Raw genomic sequence first — 18669 nt, forward strand, 5'->3', positions numbered from 1 at the left:
GTTACATTTGGCATATCCTTGACCCATTGTGAATGCTCTAAGTGTATATATGATTTTCCTAATGTATTGATTTGTTTGGAATAGTGATTCTTAGTATTTGTACATCAGTGGGGTTAGCTTTTGTTCTAATGTTAATTAATCTCTCCTCTGTTTGGTGATGGCCTTTTCTTGTTTCACCGACAAACCGTAGCTTAAAGGCAGCAACAAGACTTTCTGAATTTTGGTGATTGGACACATTCATCTTATAAAATCTATGAAAAATAAAGTCGAAAAAAAAAATTGTAGTTGAAAGGTCTCTAGGTGAACCTTTGCCACTCAAAATGAGGAGCTAGTGCTCATATACCCAGCCATGGTTCAACCCATTCTATTGTTTCTATCCCACACTGCTTAGATTATAGATTCTACATAAGTTTATAGTAGGCATCATGGGCGGTTCTGCTCGCCGAGTCGAGTAGCGTCAACTTGTAACCTAAGTAGGGGCATTAGATTGGTGGGATAATGACTCGGCTTTCCTGGCAGGGCCTGTCTGTGCAATTACTTGGCCCACCCGTTCCAAGTTGAGAGATGGGCCTTGTAATTTGAGCGAAGGCTTGGGTTACTTGGTTCCTAAAGTGGAGGGTACCGCGTGAGGCTGGTTTCACAGAGCAGCGAAGACCTCACGCTCTCAACAGTGGAAGGATAACGGGCCGGTGAACTATTGGTTCACATTGCTTGGGTGAGTTGGGCGCCTTACACCACCCCTTCTTTTTTTTTTTTTTCCTTGCACTTTTCCATCCTTATCTTTATTTTTTCACATTAAAAACTAAAGAAATTCTTGCATTTGAAATAATATCTAAAATTGATAATGGATTTGTAATCAAAGCATTACAAACCTATTGATTAATATCTAAATCCAAATACTAAAAACTATTATTTAAACTCTCCTACTAAATGGGCTTTCATTGGTCTGATTCCTATAGGGAAAGAAGGTTGATTTTATCAAGCAAGTATAAACCTTTTAGAAAGCATAACGGTTAAATAAAACAATAGAAAAATTAAAGCTTTTGCTAACCACTAAACACAACTTATGGTAACCCACTATTAATCTTTTGTTTTGGTGAACCCCCTCAAATTTTCACCATCTATTGGAGAAAACTAAGCACCATATGATAAAGGCCACAAAAACTATTTCACTACATCACATAGGATAGATGTGGAAAATGGTGTGTAATGTAATCCAAGAATTGCTTTGGTTTCTAATGTGAAAAAATAAAGATAAAGATGGAAAAGTGTGGGCTTAGATAAAAAATATCAAGGGAAAAAAGAAAAAAAGAAGGGGTGGTCTAAGGAGCCCAACTCACCTAGGCAATGTGAACTAGTAATGTACCGGCCTGTAAAACTAAGTGTCATATGATAAAGACCACAAAAACTATTTCACTACACCACATAGGATAGATGTGGAAAATGGTGTGTAATGTAATCCAAGAATTACTTTGGTTTCTAATGTGAAAAAATAAAGATAAAGATGGAAAAGTGCGGGCTTAGAAAAAAAAAAATATCAAGGAAAAAAAAAAGGGTGGTGTAAGGAGCCCAACTCACCTAGGCAATGTGAACCAGTAATCCAAACAAGGTGTTTGGATTTATTCACATGTCCAAATCCAGATATCCAAATGCACCCTTGTATATTATTCGGTTATTATTATATTACCAAGCGATACATTCAACTTTAGGCTCATTTTCTGCCTTTCCAGAGATAAATTATAGTGTCCTTTTTCTGCCTTTCCAGAGATAAATTATAGTGTCCTTTTTCTGCCTTTCCAGAGATAAATTATAGTGTCCTTTCCCCTTGAGATTATTCTCTTCTTTTATATTTTCAATTAAGCAAAAAAAAAAAAAAAAAAAAAAAGGTCCTGCCGTAGAGAAATTCACTTCAAAGTTCAAATCCTTTAAAGCCTAGTTCTTTGCAATTCCAACTTGCCAATAGTACCCAAGTGGACTTCATCTGGACCATTTGCAATTCGTAATGTTCTTGTTGTGGCCCAAAGATGTGCCAGAACGGTATTAGAAGATAAACCAGCTCCACCATGCACTTGCTATTGGAGTATGTGTGTTTCAAACACTTAACCTTTGCTTTCTGTCCCACATTGGTTAGGAATAGACTTTGTTATAAGTTTATAAGCCTTTGTATATCTTAAATGGTTAGTTGGAATACAATGGGTTAGGTGTTAGCCTGGACTTGGGCTTGGGTTTGTTGTATCTTTCTTGTTCATTTAATGAACAACTCTTTCCTTTAGTTGGCATATAAAACCCTTGTTCTCACTTCTTTCTCTTCAATTTTTCCTTTATTTTTTGGCCCAAATTTGATTTGATTTGTCCATTGGTGAGTATTTGAGCAGCCCGTGGGCATTTAATGAACAACTCGTTCCTTTAGTTGGCATATAAAACCCTTGTTCTCTCTTCTTTCTCTTCAATTTTTTCCTAGCCTCTTATTGTCGCCACTCTCCCTCTGTTCAGCTCAAAATTTTCTGCTCATCTCCACAAAATTTCAGCTTTTAATATTTAGTTTTAAGGAAAGACTATTAAGGTTGTTCTTAGTTCTTTTTGCTTGAGTGTGTGATCAACTTGAAGAAACCACTATAGTCCAATCCTGGGGGGTTATTCGGCCAAAAGAGCCGTTTGCACCAAATTCTACTCCGAGTGGCACGAATCAACCTTTAAGGACAACGTATTTTGTGTGATTCTATAGTTTGTAAGATCTTTCTAACTTTATCTATTTATTTTTGTCATTGCTAATTTTTTAGGGTTTGTATTGTTGAATCAAAACTTGTTTATTTTCCAACACTCGCATCACCATGTCAAGCACCTTCAATGCCATGTTTGGGGCTGCTACCTGCTCCACATACAACCAGACATTTTAAAAGAAAATTCAGCAACAAAATAACCGTAAGCCAAGATTGGATTCCGGCCTTTCATATTACAAACAACAATAATTAAAAAAAAAAAATATATATATATATATATATATATATTACAACCAACAATTTACCTTGGCCATTGCAATAATCCCACGGGCCTTTTTGTTTCCAAGCTTATCAAGTTGGTCAGCTGCTTGCAAAACCAACAATCTGGCTTTCTCTAGCTCTATCCGACACTGAATCAAAGAGCAAATATAAGAAGACTGCTATAATACTGCAGCTATGAGGTGAATCTAAAATATAAGGATTCAAGGTGGACCACTAGTTCAGCAAAAGTACTTCTAGTTCTTGTATTATTGATTTAGCTTACATTATTATTTCAGATTTTGTGATGTGTAGCAACATAAAAATTTTCAATTTTCTGTAATAGATTTTACCTTTGCAATATCTGAAATAAATGAACCTTGTTCTGCAATCAACTTTCCAAAAACTCTTCTACTAAGAGCCCTCTGAGCCATCATCTGCATGCCACGCTCAGCAGCACCAATCAGTCTCATGCAGTGGTGCAGCCTTCCCGGTCTTAGCCTACCCTGCAAGTATCTCAGTACCAAATATAAGATATCCATGTTGGTACACCAAGAAGCAGGTCAATAAATGTCACGTAAACTCTTCAAAAAACACAACCATAAATCAAATTATCACATCTGCGCCAGGGGATGAGTTGGGTTCCTACCTGGTTTTAATCTTACATATGACCAGTAACAATCATTTCTACTTTCAGCATATGAATGTCAGAAACAAAACTTTTTTCTTCTTCTTGGTTTAAGACCAAGAAGCTTGCTGCACTTACACTGATATGCAGTATAAAAACAGAGAAAACTGTTGATGTTTATGGAAATTTTTAGAAGTTTCAACATTCCCTAGGAAATGCAATTTGTTGTGAAATATATGGAAGACAAATAAATTTGAAAAACCACTGTTTCATGTTGCCAAGACCTTAAATGTGGAGGCCTTGGGTTTGACCATGAGAGGGGAAACCCCCCCTCAACCAAAAAACACACACAAATTCATAATGCACTATGGAAGGCGTTGAACAACTTTACTTGGGCAATCTCAAATCCACGTCCTTCTCCATAATAGAATGTTCTTTGCTGGCACATGTACATTGACAAATGATACTTCTGCATGCCCATGAGGTGCATCATCAAAGCCAAATACCATTAGGGGTCTCTTTATGTGTACACCAGGAGTATGGGTATCCACTATGATCATAGACTGCTGTTTATGCTTAGCGGCAGTGAAGTCAGTTTTTCCCTGTATATTGTTCAGATAACATTCCTTTAACTACATGAATGGAAATTTGGACTTTTCATGCTATGCCAAACAAGAACTAACCATGACTATGAGAATTTTGCACCTTGGATCCATGGCCCCACTTGTCCACCACTTCGTCCCATTAATGACATATGTATCTCCTTCTCTGCACATGGATTTAACAAGCAGTCATACATAAATTGCAAGCAGAAGCTCTGACAAAAATTGGCGTGTGCCACATATAGTTCTATCCCATATATCCACAGAAGAAGTTTGGATGACTATTGGGAGACGCAGTCCCTGTACTTTACTTGAAAAAAATGATTTTGATAAACAGAATACTCCCTTTACAAAGGTGCTGCACACTACCTTTTAATAGAACACTCAATATTGGTAGCATCAGAAGATGCAACTTGTGGTTCTGTCACTGCAAATCCAGACCGGATCTTACTGTTGAGTAAAGGTATAAGCCATTTATGTAGCTGTTCTTTATTTCCATAACGCAACAATACCTAAAATGAAAAGGAATTTTTTTTTTAAAAGTTAAATACTCTTATTCAAAAGAAAAAATAGATCGAATATACACTATATGCATTGGCCTATTCCTAAAGACAGACACTCCCAAACTCAGAAAGTCTAGGAAGTCGAAAGGAAAAAGAATTGTTGCAACCAGATCAAGCAAAACATGCATTGTAGGTAGCATTCATATTTTGCAAGAAAATTTAAAACCATATCAATAATTTTTTTTTCTTGATAAGTAAGAAAAATTTATTGAAAAAAGACTACTTTATACAGAAGGTCACAAAGCAGCCAAAGAATACAAAAAGATAACAAAAACTATGTACAAGAAAGAAGAGAGTCTATAGACATTAAGAGGGAATCACTAGTTGTGAGTCTCCAAGTCCAAGACCAGTCAGTTGAAGAGCCAACAAAAGAGGCAAGAAGTTGATTTGCCGAGCTCTCCACATCTTCAAACATGCAGTTATTGTGTTCCCTCCAAATGCACCATATCAAACATAACGGTGTCAAATTCCAATATGAAATGAGAGTTTCCCCAACCAATTCTACCATCCAAAAAGAAGATCTAGCATACTTCTTGGTAAAACCCAAGTAAGCCAATCCTCTAATAATGCGTGTCTGCACATGGATCTACATTTATGTGAAAGAAAGGTACACCGAGTGAATTGAATAATTACCCATGCTCTTGGTATGAAAAATCTTTACCTCCAAATTAGTTCAGTGGAAAATTCTTCCAACTACTTGGGAATTGATAAAACTATCCACGTGTATTTTAGTTGTGACTTATTTAATAAATCATGCGATTTGTTTAAATAATACATGTAAATTGTTTTATGAATGAAATTTCTGAATACTTGAATACATAGTTGTTAGTATCTATGTTGCATAGCTATGGTGATAAAGTTGAATAGGCAAGATAATGAATATAATGAAAAGGAAATTATTATATTATCGTACTCACAAGTGTATAAATGATTTTCCTAATGTATTGATTTGTTTGGACTAGTGATTCTTAGAGGCCGTTTGGATTCAGCGTTTTCCGCTGAATCCAAGCTGCGTTTTGCCCTTTTTTTTTTTTCTTTTTTCCTCACTTCACGTGTTCAGGGACAATAAGCATTGTAGCACACTGTAGCAGCACTGTTTGTTACTGTTTACGTACTAAAAAATATTAAAAATGGGTCCCACGGTACTTTTTACATATTTAAAAATTATTTTGCTACAGTGTTTTCAGTTTTCAGTTTCAGCAACAATAAGCTCAATCCAAACGGACCCTTAGTATTTGTACATCAGTGGGGCTACCTTTTGTTCTAATGTTAATTAATCTCCTCTGTTTGGTGATGGTTTTTTCTTGTTTCACCGACAGACCGTTGCCTGAAGGCAGCAACAAGACTTTCTGAATTTTGGTGATTGGACACACTCATCTTATAAAATCTATGGAAAATAAAGTAGAAAAAAAAATAATTGTAGTTGGAATTTGCCATCCTTCTTGAGATCTCTGGGTGAACCTTAAGCCCAAGACGGGCTATGACTCCAATTTTGGTTTCAGCCACACCATTCTATTCTGCTGACTGCTCTCTTAGCTTACAACAATTAGTCATTTAGTAAAACCACAAGAAGAATTATAACACTGTCCAATGCATCAAACAAATTTGTAGACCACAACCGGTCACGGACTCACACAAGGCAAGTTAGGCAACATGGGTAATGCATTCAGCGCGTTAGTAAAGAAAGTAGACCAATGTTCTTGAAGGCAAGCTCATGTGTCAATGCAGAGAAACTAAACCACTTCAATGATTATAAGACTAAAAATGCCACAACTTCAATGATTATAAGACTGAAAAATGCCACATGCAGGACAATGTGTTCTGTTACATGAAACACCTTATGACATGGTCCATTGTCATTCACATATGATGCAGAGCTTGATGTAAATAAGAAAAAACCTTTCACCATTCCAGTTCAAAGCAGCTGTGGTAAAATTGGAAGAGGAGATTCCTGTGTTTTTTACTCTTCTTGCAAAAATTAGAATAAATTTTTTTAAACAAGATTAAAAAAGAAAAGAAAAAGAAAGTAGAAGTATGCCCTGGCCCCTGGTCTCTGAAAATTCAACCTGAACTTCAATTTTGTTTCCATGGGATACTGATAGTATTAGAAAAATTATGGGCCGTTTGGTAATACTATTTTAATAACGTTGTTTGTATTTTTTGGAAATATGTGTGGGTAAAAAAGTATGTAGAAATACATGTAATGTTATTTAAAAACTGAAAAATGTTGTTTAAATACATATATCAAACACCCTTTTTTTTTTTTTTTTTTATAGCATTTTTGTACTTCATATTACTTTCAGCTAAAAAAAAAAAAAAGTCTTTTATTAGGCTCAGTTAAAACAGTTTCTGGGCAAGCAAAGAGTGTAGACGACTGTGATGAGATCTAAATCTAAGAACTAAATTAGAAGATAAGTAATGAAAGAAATTGAAAGACAAGCAAGAAGTCGTGGCATCAAGATTCAAGCAGCGAATAACGTAAATGTGGAAAGCGGAATGCGAGATCAAAATACAACGGCGTTGGGAGAGCGTGTGTGAGATTAGAAGAGGGTCGTCTGTTCTTTAGTTTTCTTTTGAGTCTATATGTCCCACATCGTTAAGTGAGAAAAGAGAGAGGCATAGACGAGTTATAAAAGCAGAAGGACGGCAGAGAACAATTCATACCTTTCTCGGCCTTTTGGCTAAGATCAAGTGTAGTATCTGTTTTTATCAGTTTAATATCTGATATGTGGGTCATCGGCCCACACGATATTAAATTTATATCTTGAGGGGGAGAGTCCACCACAGTAGCTTGCTACTGGGACTCTCAATCGTCGCCCAAGCGTTGCACTAAAGCTCGGGCTTGGCGCACCCCACCAATAATAGTAAAATATTTATTTTGAAAAATTAAATGGGTTCCTGATCAGTTTTATGTTCCTACTTGGGCTTTGGTCTAGTGATGCTCTTATTTTGGGCTAGGATAGTCGGTGAATACTAGTTCTCATATTATTAGGGTTTTCAGTAGTTAGCGTTCGTTCACGGACTATAGAAGTAAAAACAAGTGAAAGAAGTCTCTGTTGTCGCTAACTTAATGCGTAAAAAATAGATTGAACTTATTCACGAACTTACAAAATAATTTATGAGCGATAAATTATAGATCACTTTGAATTTTGATATATAGGAAAAAAATAGATTGTACTTGTTCACTAAATTAGTGGTTTTTTCTTTCTCAAAAAAAAAAAAAAAATAAATAAAAAATAAAACTTAGTGGTTAAATTGCATCATACATCTAAATGGTGATGCAAGACCACAAAAGTTCCTACTGCTTTTGCTGAAATTATTCAGTACCTCACAATAATGTGAGTTTGCACATGGGATTACATTTATGTGAAAGAAAGGTATATCAATGAATTCAATAATTTCTCATGCTCTTGGTATGAAAAATCTTATCTTCAAATTAATTTGGAAGAAAATTCTTCCAATCAATTGGGGATTGATAAAACCATTCACATGTATTTTAGTTACATGTTATATTGATTTTAGCTCCATTACTATGTTCATAATTGTACTTCTATATGAAAGATAACAAGAGAATAGCAAAGACAGAAGTATTTTCAAGTAAGATTTTATTTGTTTCAGTTTTATATTCCATACCCTGTTTTAATCTATTTTGACTATATCTATTTTGCTATTCTCTTCTTTATCAACTATTTTATCATTGTTTATGCTTCTATATTACTGCTGTGCTCACTCCTGGGTAGTCAATGGTATCAGAGCCATGGATGGTAGGTGTATGAGTTTTATTTCTTTGCAATTAAGAAGTTACTAGGAACTTATATTACTACATAGCCACTACTTGCTCCTTGTTAGCGTTGGTCAGCCTAGAGACTCGTTGGCAAACCATAGTTTCGCGTTGGTCAGCCCCTTTGTTGTAGCCGACGGACAGGCGTTGTTTGGGTGGTCCCGCAATGGAGTTTCCCGAGGAGGTGGTCCCGATAGCAAGGATACCAGTGGTTAGTAATAGTTCCGCCAGTAATTATTAATTGCTTAGAAAGAGAATAAATACATTTATCAGTTCATTATCTGTTTGCTTGTTCACACTTAGGCTAGGCACACACTAATTTGAAACATGGACTATGATGATATAGTTTATGATGAAGGTTATAGCATGAAAGATATAGATGAAAATTGGTCAAATAGTGATATGGATTTTGAAACTGATTCTGATTCTGACAGTGATATGGATGATTATAATTATAATAGTAACACAAATAATTGGAGTAATTTAACAGGAGATAAAATCAACTGACAGACTAATAACCACAATAATAATTTTTTAGACAGAATTAATAGAAAATTGGAGTCCTTGGAAAATATTGACAGATTTGCTAAATATACTAAAGTTGAAAAGAAAAATGATAACTTTTTGGACCTCTATGAAAGAATGAAAGTTTTAAATTCACATTTTAAAAAAGATATAGGATTTGAACCCCATCAAAGATTATCTTTTACAGAAACTATGACAGATAATTGGTATATAAATAGTAATTCAAAAGAAGTTGATAAGAATTTACAGACATTAAAAGCAACTGACAGATTAGAAATTGGCCCTATTAAGGAAGGAGTAACACGTATAAAAGATAGAAGTACTATAGAAAATGACAGACTAAAAGAAATTTCTAGTTCAGTACTAGACTCAGATAGACAAAGAAGCCTAATAGAGACAGACAAGAAAGAATCTCTATATGAGAAGTTGATAGATAATGAGAAAGAAATAATAAAAAAAGGAATGGTAAAAGAGATGAAAGAAATATTTGAAAGACAGAATTGTGAATTAAAAGATGGAACTCTACGTAAAGGATTAGATATAGGAAAACAAATAGACAATCTAAAGAAAGATGATAGTCCTAGAAATTATGATGATAGTTTGAAAGAATCACATGAAAGATAAAATAGTAAAGATGTAGAGAAAGACATGCCAAAAGAAAATAGTGGTAAGGAATCACTACGTAGGAAGATAGAAATAGAGGAAAAGATGAAACATGAAAGACAAAAAGAAAAAGTCAACAATGGTGGGAAAAATAGTTATGGTAATTTAAAAGAAAATAATGATAGTGTAGTAAAAGTGGAAGTAGACAAAAAGTGTAATGGTTTAAAAGAAATGGTAGATGAAAGACTAAAATTAATTGAAAGATCTATAATAGAAACCCAAAATGGTAGTTTGACAGAATTAACTAAAAAAATGAAAATTTTAAATACACCCTTACAGACAGACAGAAATAGAAATATAACAGTTCTAAATACAACTAAGTCATTAGATAATGAAAAAATTGACAGACATGTTAGTAATAATACTATTTGTCATAAATCTAAAAAATATGGACACCACGTTATGGATTATAGAAAGAAAGAAAAAGACAAGCAAGAAAAGATGAAAATGAAAATAAAACAAGTAAATCTACAAGACTTAATGACAGAAGCAAAAATGGTAAAAGAGGAAATTAAAGAAATTAAGGAAGAAAACTCCACAGACATAAATGAGCGAAATATTGCAGAATTAATTAACTTAAAAGAATTTTCTAATCCCCCAGACAGAAAATTTGATGATAATAACAATAGACAGAATTTCTTAAGTTTAATTGACAGAGTAATTTTCCAAAAATGGCATACAGAAATTACCTTGGTAATTAATAAAGAGTTTTCTTTGACAGAAATTGCTTTAATAGATTCAGGTGCTGACATGAACTGTATACAAGAAAGATTAATACCTTTAAAGTATTATGAAAAATCATCTGAAAGACTAGCTCAAGCTAATGGAGAAAAATTAATAATTAATTATAAAATACCTAGTGTTCACATATGTAATGATGGAGTTTGCTTTGAAACAGTTTTTGTTTTAATTAAAGACCTTTCTTCTAAAATCATTCTAGGAAACCCCTTTATGACTTTACTTTACCCCTTTTTAACGACAGAAGAAGGTATTAAAACTAATGTGCTAGGGAAAGATATACTTTTTAAATTTATCTTGCCACCAATTCCAAAAGATATTTATTCACTTAATAACATAGTAAAGGAAATTGATAGAGAAAGAATTGACAGAAAGAATAGACATTTGGAATCTTTAAAGACAGAAATAAATATAAAAGAATAACTGATCAATTAACTGACCCTATACTAAATAATAAAATAAATTTATTTAGACAACAGATTGAGACAAAGATTTGCTCTAGTCTACCCACTGCCTTTTGGCACAGGCATCGACATATAGTACAGTTACCTTATGAGAAAGATTTTAATGAAAGACAGATACCTACTAAAGCTAGGCCAATACAAATGAATAATGAATTATTAGAACATTGTAAGAAAGAAATTGAAGATCTCTTAACTAAAGGATTAATCAGAAAGAGCAAGTCTCCTTGGAGTTGTGCTGCTTTTTATGTTAATAAACAGGCAGAATTGGAGCGAGGAGTTCCAAGATTAGTCATAAATTATAAACCTTTAAATAAAGCATTACAATGGATAAGATATCCTATTCCCAATAAGAAAGATCTTCTTGACAGACTTCATGAAGCAACCATATTTTCTAAATTTGACATGAAAAGTGGATTTTGGCAGATACAGATAGATGAGACAGATAGATATAAAACTGCTTTTACAGTTCCTTTTGGTCATTATGAATGGAATGTTATGCCTTTTGGTTTGAAGAATGCACCCAGTGAATTTCAAAATATAATGAATGACATATTTACACCTTTCACAGACTTTTCCATTGTTTATATAGATGATGTTCTAATCTTTTCTAAAACAATAGATGACCATTGGAAACATTTGAATATATTTGTTAGAGTAATCAAACAAAATGGTTTAGTTGTTTCAGCCTCTAAAATAAGTCTTTTTCAAGATAAAATTCGATTTTTAGGCCATAATATTTATAAGGGAACTTTAAGCCCTATTGACAGAGCTATTCAATTTGCAGATAAATTCCCAGATGAGATAAAAGATAAAAATCAATTACAGAGATTTCTTGGCAGTTTAAATTATGTTTCAGATTATTTTCAAGGATTAAGAAAAATATGCAGACCCTTGTATAAAAGATTAGAAAAGAATCCTCCACCTTGGACAGACAGACATACTATGATAGTCAGACAGATTAAAAAATATGTTAAGCAACTTCCTTGTATTGTTATTCCCTCTCCTAATACTTTTAAAATTGTTGAGACAGATGCTTCTGACATAGGTTATGGTGGAATCCTAAAACAGGTAGCAACAAATGATGCTAAAGAACAAATTGTTAGATTTCATTCTGGCTCTTGGTCAGCTACCCAACAGAATTACAGCACTATTAAGAAAGAAATTTTATCTATCATACTATGTATTTCAAAATTCCAAAATGATCTTTTTAATCAAAAGTTTTTAATTAGAGTTGATTGTAAAAGTGCTAAAGAAGTTTTACAGAAAGATGTTCAAAATCTTGTTTCCAAACAGAGTTTTGCTCGATGGCAGGCTATTTTAAGTGTTTTTGACTTTGACATTGAATATATTAAAGGAGAAACTAATTCAATTCCTGATTTTTTAACCCGTGAATTTCTACAGGGAAGATGAGCTCCCCTGCAGATAAGAGCAAATCCCCAAAACCCAGAACCAGACAGTCTTATGCTGCTCCCCCAATTCCTCCTCCCCCTAGCAGATTCCTCCCGTGCCCCTCTTTCACTTCACCCACTTTCTCTTCAAATAAATCTCTAGACAGATCCCCATTAATCTGTAGCCCAAACCCTTTCCAACCACTCTCCCCCAGCCCCAATCCAACATCCAAACAGATTTATGCCATACCCTCAACCTCCTCAACCCCTCCTTTAAAGAAACCATTTAATGTAGTTGCATCTTCTTTTCCTCCTTTGGCCTCTCCTTCCAACCAACCAAAATACAGATCCTCTACCTCTCCAGAAACTCAGACCCAAATCCCAAAAGAAGATCACAGCATTGAGATCCCAAAAGACTCATGGAATTTTATTTTGTGGATTGAACCAGAATACTAGCACATAAAAGACACCCTCTCCCTTGTCCGACAGCTCATACCCCTAGGATGGGAACATCCTAAGACAGAAAGTTTTAAGACCCAGACATTTTATGAGCATATTTTAGTAGATACAGACTCAATTTTAGTTACACATATGCCTTGTTCCCAGGAACCAAACAGAATTGGTTATTCTAAAGTTGTTATAAAACAAATTCTCACCCCTTCTCAGTGGAAAGCACAACCCTGGATCACAAGGAACTTTTCTGTACCTTTTGAGCCCAGTTTTATAATTATTATGACTATATGGAAGCTTGGGACAGATTCCTTTTATTCCAAAATAATATTAACATGCATACTTGGTTTTTCCGGTTTGATATGTACAGAAAGAAAGACATGATGATTCCAAGATGGTTCATTGACTGGTGGAATTCCTATGGTCCTGAAGCTATGATTCTTCCTCCTGATCTTTTAAAAGCCTATGAGACTTTCAAGAAAGAACCTAACATACTACATCTTAGGGATTTCCCACATCTTTTACAGTTCTTTTACAGGTTTTCAGATCTTCCATGGATCATCAGATGGGAATACAAGATAGAAAAGCATCCCCAGTATCCTTTTCCTATGCTCGCCAGAAAGTTTAAATTAAAATGGTGGAATAAGTTTAATTTTGATCATATTTGCCAAGAATTACAGAAAAAGACCTCTTCCTCCCAGACAGAAAGTTCTAATTTCTTTTTAGAAAAGAGTCAAGTTCAATGCCAGCTTGCCTCTATTTCAGACAGAAGACAGCTCAAAAAGCAACTGCTTGAAGCTGCATCACAAATATCAGATGATGAAGATGACACAGTAATGGAATCCTCTTCTCCAAACTATAGAACTCATCTAGAAGCATTTCAAGATTCCCAAGACCCCTATGACATGTGACAGATAAGACAAAAGACAGAGAGATGCAAAAGAAGATGAAAGACAGACCGACAGACCAAAAGATAAAATGATAGAATGCAGACAGACCAGAAAGATATTTTAGCAGAATATTTTCGTACGCAGATTCTCACAGATAGAAAAGTTACTATTCACCAGCATGCGTACCCGGACAGACTGCCAGATAGACTTTTACTGTTCAAGATTCTACCGACAGATAGACTATTACTGTTCAAGATAGACTTTTATTGTTCAAGATTCTACCGACAGATTAACTTGAGTTCCCTTCACTTAACTCAAGTTACTTTTGAAGACTTACCATGGTTCACTTTATCTATAAATAGACAGACTTCGAAGACAGAAGACAAGTCCAAAATTTCAGGTCCAGATTTTGGTCCAGTTCTAAGGTCTAAGTTTCCTTTTCAATTCCAAGGTCCAATCCTCAGAAAGACTTTTAGCTTTCCTTTTCCCTTTCCCCAAAAGACTTTTGTACTCTCCCTTAGAAAGACTTTTTGTACTTTACTTTTTCTTTTTGTAATCTTGTAACCTTACCTTTCCAGACAGACAACCTTGTAACCCTTTACAGATTTTACTTTGTAATCTTGTAACTCTTCAGACAGTGTTTATTTTCAAAGCTTGTAAGAAAGACAGTTTGTTTTCAAGTATAATCAAAGACAGAAGTATTTTCAAGTAAGATTTTATTTGTTTCAGTTTTATATTCCATACCCTGTTTTAATCTATTTTGACTATATCTATTTTGCTATTCTCTTCTTTATCAACTATTTTATCATTGTTTATGCTTCTATATTACTGTTGTGCTCTCTCCTTTCACAAGTAGCCGTTCCAAACTAACCGTTATGCTTTGAGTCTTCAACCTCTGTTTCTTCAGCTTCTGTAATACTACTTTCATCCTACTTGTTTTACTATTTGTTCTGGTGGTACCGACTATTCTAAATATTGCCCAACGACTATGTTTAGATTAAGATAGTCATTTGCTATATATTCATAATTGTACTTCTATATTCCAAATTCTTCCTAACTTTCATCCTACTTGTTTTACTGTCTGTTCTATCTTTTTAATATATATTGTCATACATCACTCATTGGGCCACATTTTTTTCAATTGGACCAAATTTCAAGGCTGTTTGTTCTTTGCTTAAAAAAAGAAAAAAAAGAAAAAAAAAAGGCTATTTGTTCTTTAAGCTCCATTTGGTACCAAAAGGTCATTTTGGTTAAGGCTAAATTGAATGACAAAAAAACAAAAATACAGAATTTCATTCCATTAGGTACTACTGGCCACTGGGATGTCTCGCACAAGAAGAATATTATCACATTTCCAATACATCCAACAATTTGTAAACCACACCTGGTCTAGTAGCTAACTTGGGTAATGCATTCAGTGCGTTATAACTTATAACAGAAAGTAGACCAAGGTTCTTAAAAAGGCAAGCCCATATGTCTTCAGAGGACCAAAAGCACTTTTATAAGAACAAAATAATGCTACAGCAAAACAATGGACGGTCATGACTCATGAGTCTTTCGGGTACAACTATAAATTAACTGAGTAGTTTATAAACATCTCGTTTTTGGTTTGAGAAAATGTTTATTTATATTCATTTTATTTAATAAACAAATTAAGCTTAATCACAGATATAGGATCAACTATTAAATGAGCTGCAAAAACATATATTCTTGAACAAACTTGAGAATATGAGACTTGATTTGAGTATATATATAATAGTAATATCATAAACGTTTATCTAATAAAGTCATCATTTTTGGTGCTGAAATTGTGTTTAATTTGCTCAGCTTTGTAATACGAAGTTATGTTTTTGCCTTATTGAGTTGGACTGTGTACTAAGCAGGCTGGCTGCATTGAACCGTGATGGCGAAGGTTCTTTCTCAAGTGATCAGATTATATCATGTGAAAACCTGTTATTACCATGACTAAGTGAGCGATCATAGTAGATAGTAGTAGCTATTCAAAACGATGTTCTTCAATGAGTTGGGACCATTTATTGTGTATTTATGATTCGTTGGTGAAGTTTTGATGTTCAGCTTTCATCACATTGCCTTTGTTTGTGCCTGCAAATCATAGCAGTCTTAGAAGCATCATGTTCCAGGTTTAAGGTTGTGAAAGGAAACAAAGCCAAGGGGGCAACACATTCGTATGTTTTTTTAGTTTTCTTGAGTCATTATGTCCCATATGGACAGGGACGAACGTAGGATTTTAAGCTAGGAGGGGCTAGAGATAAGCGAAAAAAAAAATTCAAATACGCATCCATATAGTATTAATAAACTATCAACCAAGACAAAAATCCAAAAATCATTGTTTCTTAATATATTAAGATACAATTTACTAACAAAAACAAAAGACACGAAACACTATTGTTTCTTTATACAATCATCTATGAAAAGGGAACTCGACGCTCTTTCAAATCTTCAAAATCATCTACTATTGAATCCAAATTAAATGTCGAAACTTTATCCTTTTCAATGTATAACATCAAAGAGTCTGTCAAAAAATCATTTGAATCCCACTTTCTAATTTTGACCCACTAACCCAAATACCCAATGAATCCCACTACAGACACAGACACCACTAACAAAAACTTTTTTTAACTTTACCTTCTTTTTTCTGTCACTTGTCCGTTGCCCAACTCCACTTTTCCCTATTATTATGCCCAACTACCAGTCAACAAAGAAAAAACTATCTGACTGTCTCTACAAACTCTACTCTCTCTATTTATCTCTTTTATCTATATAATGCAAGAGTCACAAAGCCAAAAGGCCCAAAAAAAAAAAAACACCACAAGCAGCAGCTGCAGCACAAATTCAATTCACAATCACCAAATCAGTTCAGTTCATCACTTATCAGTAAAAACACAAACATGAAACACCACAAGTCCACAAGGCACAAACACAGTTTCTTTGATTCTCAGATCACAAGGTTTTGAAGGAAAAAATAAGAGTAAATACCTGTGAACTGTGAAGGCTCGAAGTTGGGCTAGCTAGGTAGATCGAGCAACGGCAACCGGCGGCGACGGCGGCAAGTGGGTCTTGTCTCGCGTGGCGGCGTGGGTCTCGCTCTCGTTGGCGTGGGTACTGCCGTACTGGACTGGGTTTTGCACTCTCTCGCTCTCTGTCTCTCTCCATCACAGCGACATGGCTCTTTGTCTCTCTCCGTCACGGCACATGGGCCTCTAAATCTGATCAAGATGGCTTAGATGGGTCTCTGTACTCTCTATCTCTGTCTTGTAGCTCTCGCCTCTCACTTTCCTTTCTTTCTTTTTTTCTTTTTTTCTTTTTTTTCCTTTGTTTTTTGCTTTCTCCATTTGGTTTTGGACTGCTGAGAGCTGAGTTTTTTTATTATTTTTAGATTGACATGGGTCATGGGCTCTACTCTGAGCTGGCTGGATGATAGGCTAGGAGAAGGGGTTCATGATTTTTGGGAGGGGGGCTGGAGCTAAAATCTCAGGGGGGGCCCAAGCCCCATTTTTTTTTTTTTTTTGGGAAAATTTTACTTGCTAATTTTTTTTTTGGGCCCACTACCTAGGTCCATCCTTGCACATGGAGTAAGTGAGACAAGAGCAAAGCATAGACGATTGATAAAAAAAGAAGCAAGCAGCTTTACAATTCATACCTTTCTCGGCCTTTTGGCTAAGATCAAGTATAGTATCTGTTCTTATCAGTTTAATATCTGATATGTGGCCCATCGGATCACACGATATTAAATTTATTTCTTGAGGGGGAGAGTCCACCACAGTACTTGCTACTGGGGCTCTTGAGTGTCGCCCACGTGTTGCACTATTGCTCGGGCCTGGCGCACCCCACCAATTCTAGTCAAAAATTTAATTTTCATAAGATGTTGTCTGAAGTTATTTTCTCTAGGGTCCTGCGTATTGGATCGATATCTTTGGTCTATTTACTGCACTAATTACTCATTTTTATGTAACATATTTTATGCAATATTATTTTTTTATTATTCTTTCAAATTTAATTGATATGGGTGATCGTTGGGGTAAATATATACTGACATAGTGCTGATACTCTAATCTACAGTTGACAATGTTTGAATGGATAATAAACTAAATTTGGTTTTTTTTTTTTTATAAAGAAAGTTTTAACTTATGGTGTCCGTTCTTGATGATAGTTTTTTATCATCAAACCAATTAGTTTTTGGCATAGACATCAATTAGTTTTTGGTGTAAATGAAAATTGAATCTCAAATCTCTTATACAGCTATCAGAAATTTTATCAGTTGAATTAACTGGAATCCACAACTAAATTTGGTATTAACTGTACTGTGGATTGATCTAAGCACTATTTACTTTACCATAGATAATATTCATTGATGATGCAATAATAACACTTAAACCATATATAACATTCATGGATATTGCATGTAACTTATAAAAGCAAGATAGAAATTAGATAATACTATTCACTAAAAAAAAATGCACCAAAAAAAATGCACAAAAAACAATGATATCTGGCACTACTTATGCAAATATGCACGGTAGAAAGTAGCAACATTTAGGCCATGTTTAGTTTGTTATGTTTTCATTACTTATCACCCGAAAATTGTGGGGCCACTAGTGCAATGTTCGTTTAGTTTGAGAACAAGTTTTTTGTGTTTTCAGATTTTAAAGTTATGAGTTAAGACATTTTAGTAAATACACAAGTTATGAGACCCATCATAAGGCCTTGTCACACTCACATGAAAAACCAACTCTCTTTTTCTTGTCTTTTTTATTTTCTTTCTTCTTCAATTCACTCCTCTCTCTCTTTTTTTTCTTCCTACACTTCGCACTTGCCTTTCTTCTTTTCTCTTTTTTCTTTCTTCTCATTACTCTCATATTTTAATGGTATTGGTCTCTTTTTTGTTTATTGAATTAACCCAAATATTACATATTAGAGAAAATTGGAAACACAAACACATGTACTGATCAAACCTCGAAATACAAACCCATAACCATGT

The 18669-nt window shown here is 34.4% G+C and overlaps 2 non-coding genes and 1 pseudogene across 3 annotated transcripts; 2 read left to right on the forward strand and 1 right to left on the reverse strand.

Moving 5' to 3' along the window:
• Positions 1-1925: 1925 nt before the first annotated feature.
• Positions 1926-4899, reverse strand: LOC115973427 (annotated as a pseudogene). The gene is made up of 8 exons (XR_004087713.1): positions 4822-4899; positions 4578-4720; positions 4290-4374; positions 3998-4208; positions 3332-3484; positions 3026-3130; positions 2822-2869; positions 1926-2072 (listed from the first exon to the last, which is right to left on the reverse strand). The product of XR_004087713.1 is annotated as a probable acyl-CoA dehydrogenase IBR3 (transcript).
• Positions 4900-7431: 2532 nt separating this feature from the next.
• Positions 7432-7627, forward strand: LOC115973430. Its single transcript, XR_004087714.1, has one exon. It is a non-coding gene; the product is annotated as a U2 spliceosomal RNA (small nuclear RNA).
• A 9700-nt stretch (positions 7628-17327) lies between these two features.
• On the forward strand, positions 17328-17522 carry LOC115973431. Its single transcript, XR_004087715.1, has one exon. It is a non-coding gene; the product is annotated as a U2 spliceosomal RNA (small nuclear RNA).
• Positions 17523-18669: the final 1147 nt, after the last annotated feature.

Source organism: Quercus lobata, unplaced genomic scaffold, assembly GCF_001633185.2.
Source record: "Quercus lobata isolate SW786 unplaced genomic scaffold, ValleyOak3.0 Primary Assembly Scq3eQI_200, whole genome shotgun sequence".
Lineage (NCBI taxonomy): Eukaryota > Viridiplantae > Streptophyta > Magnoliopsida > Fagales > Fagaceae > Quercus > Quercus lobata.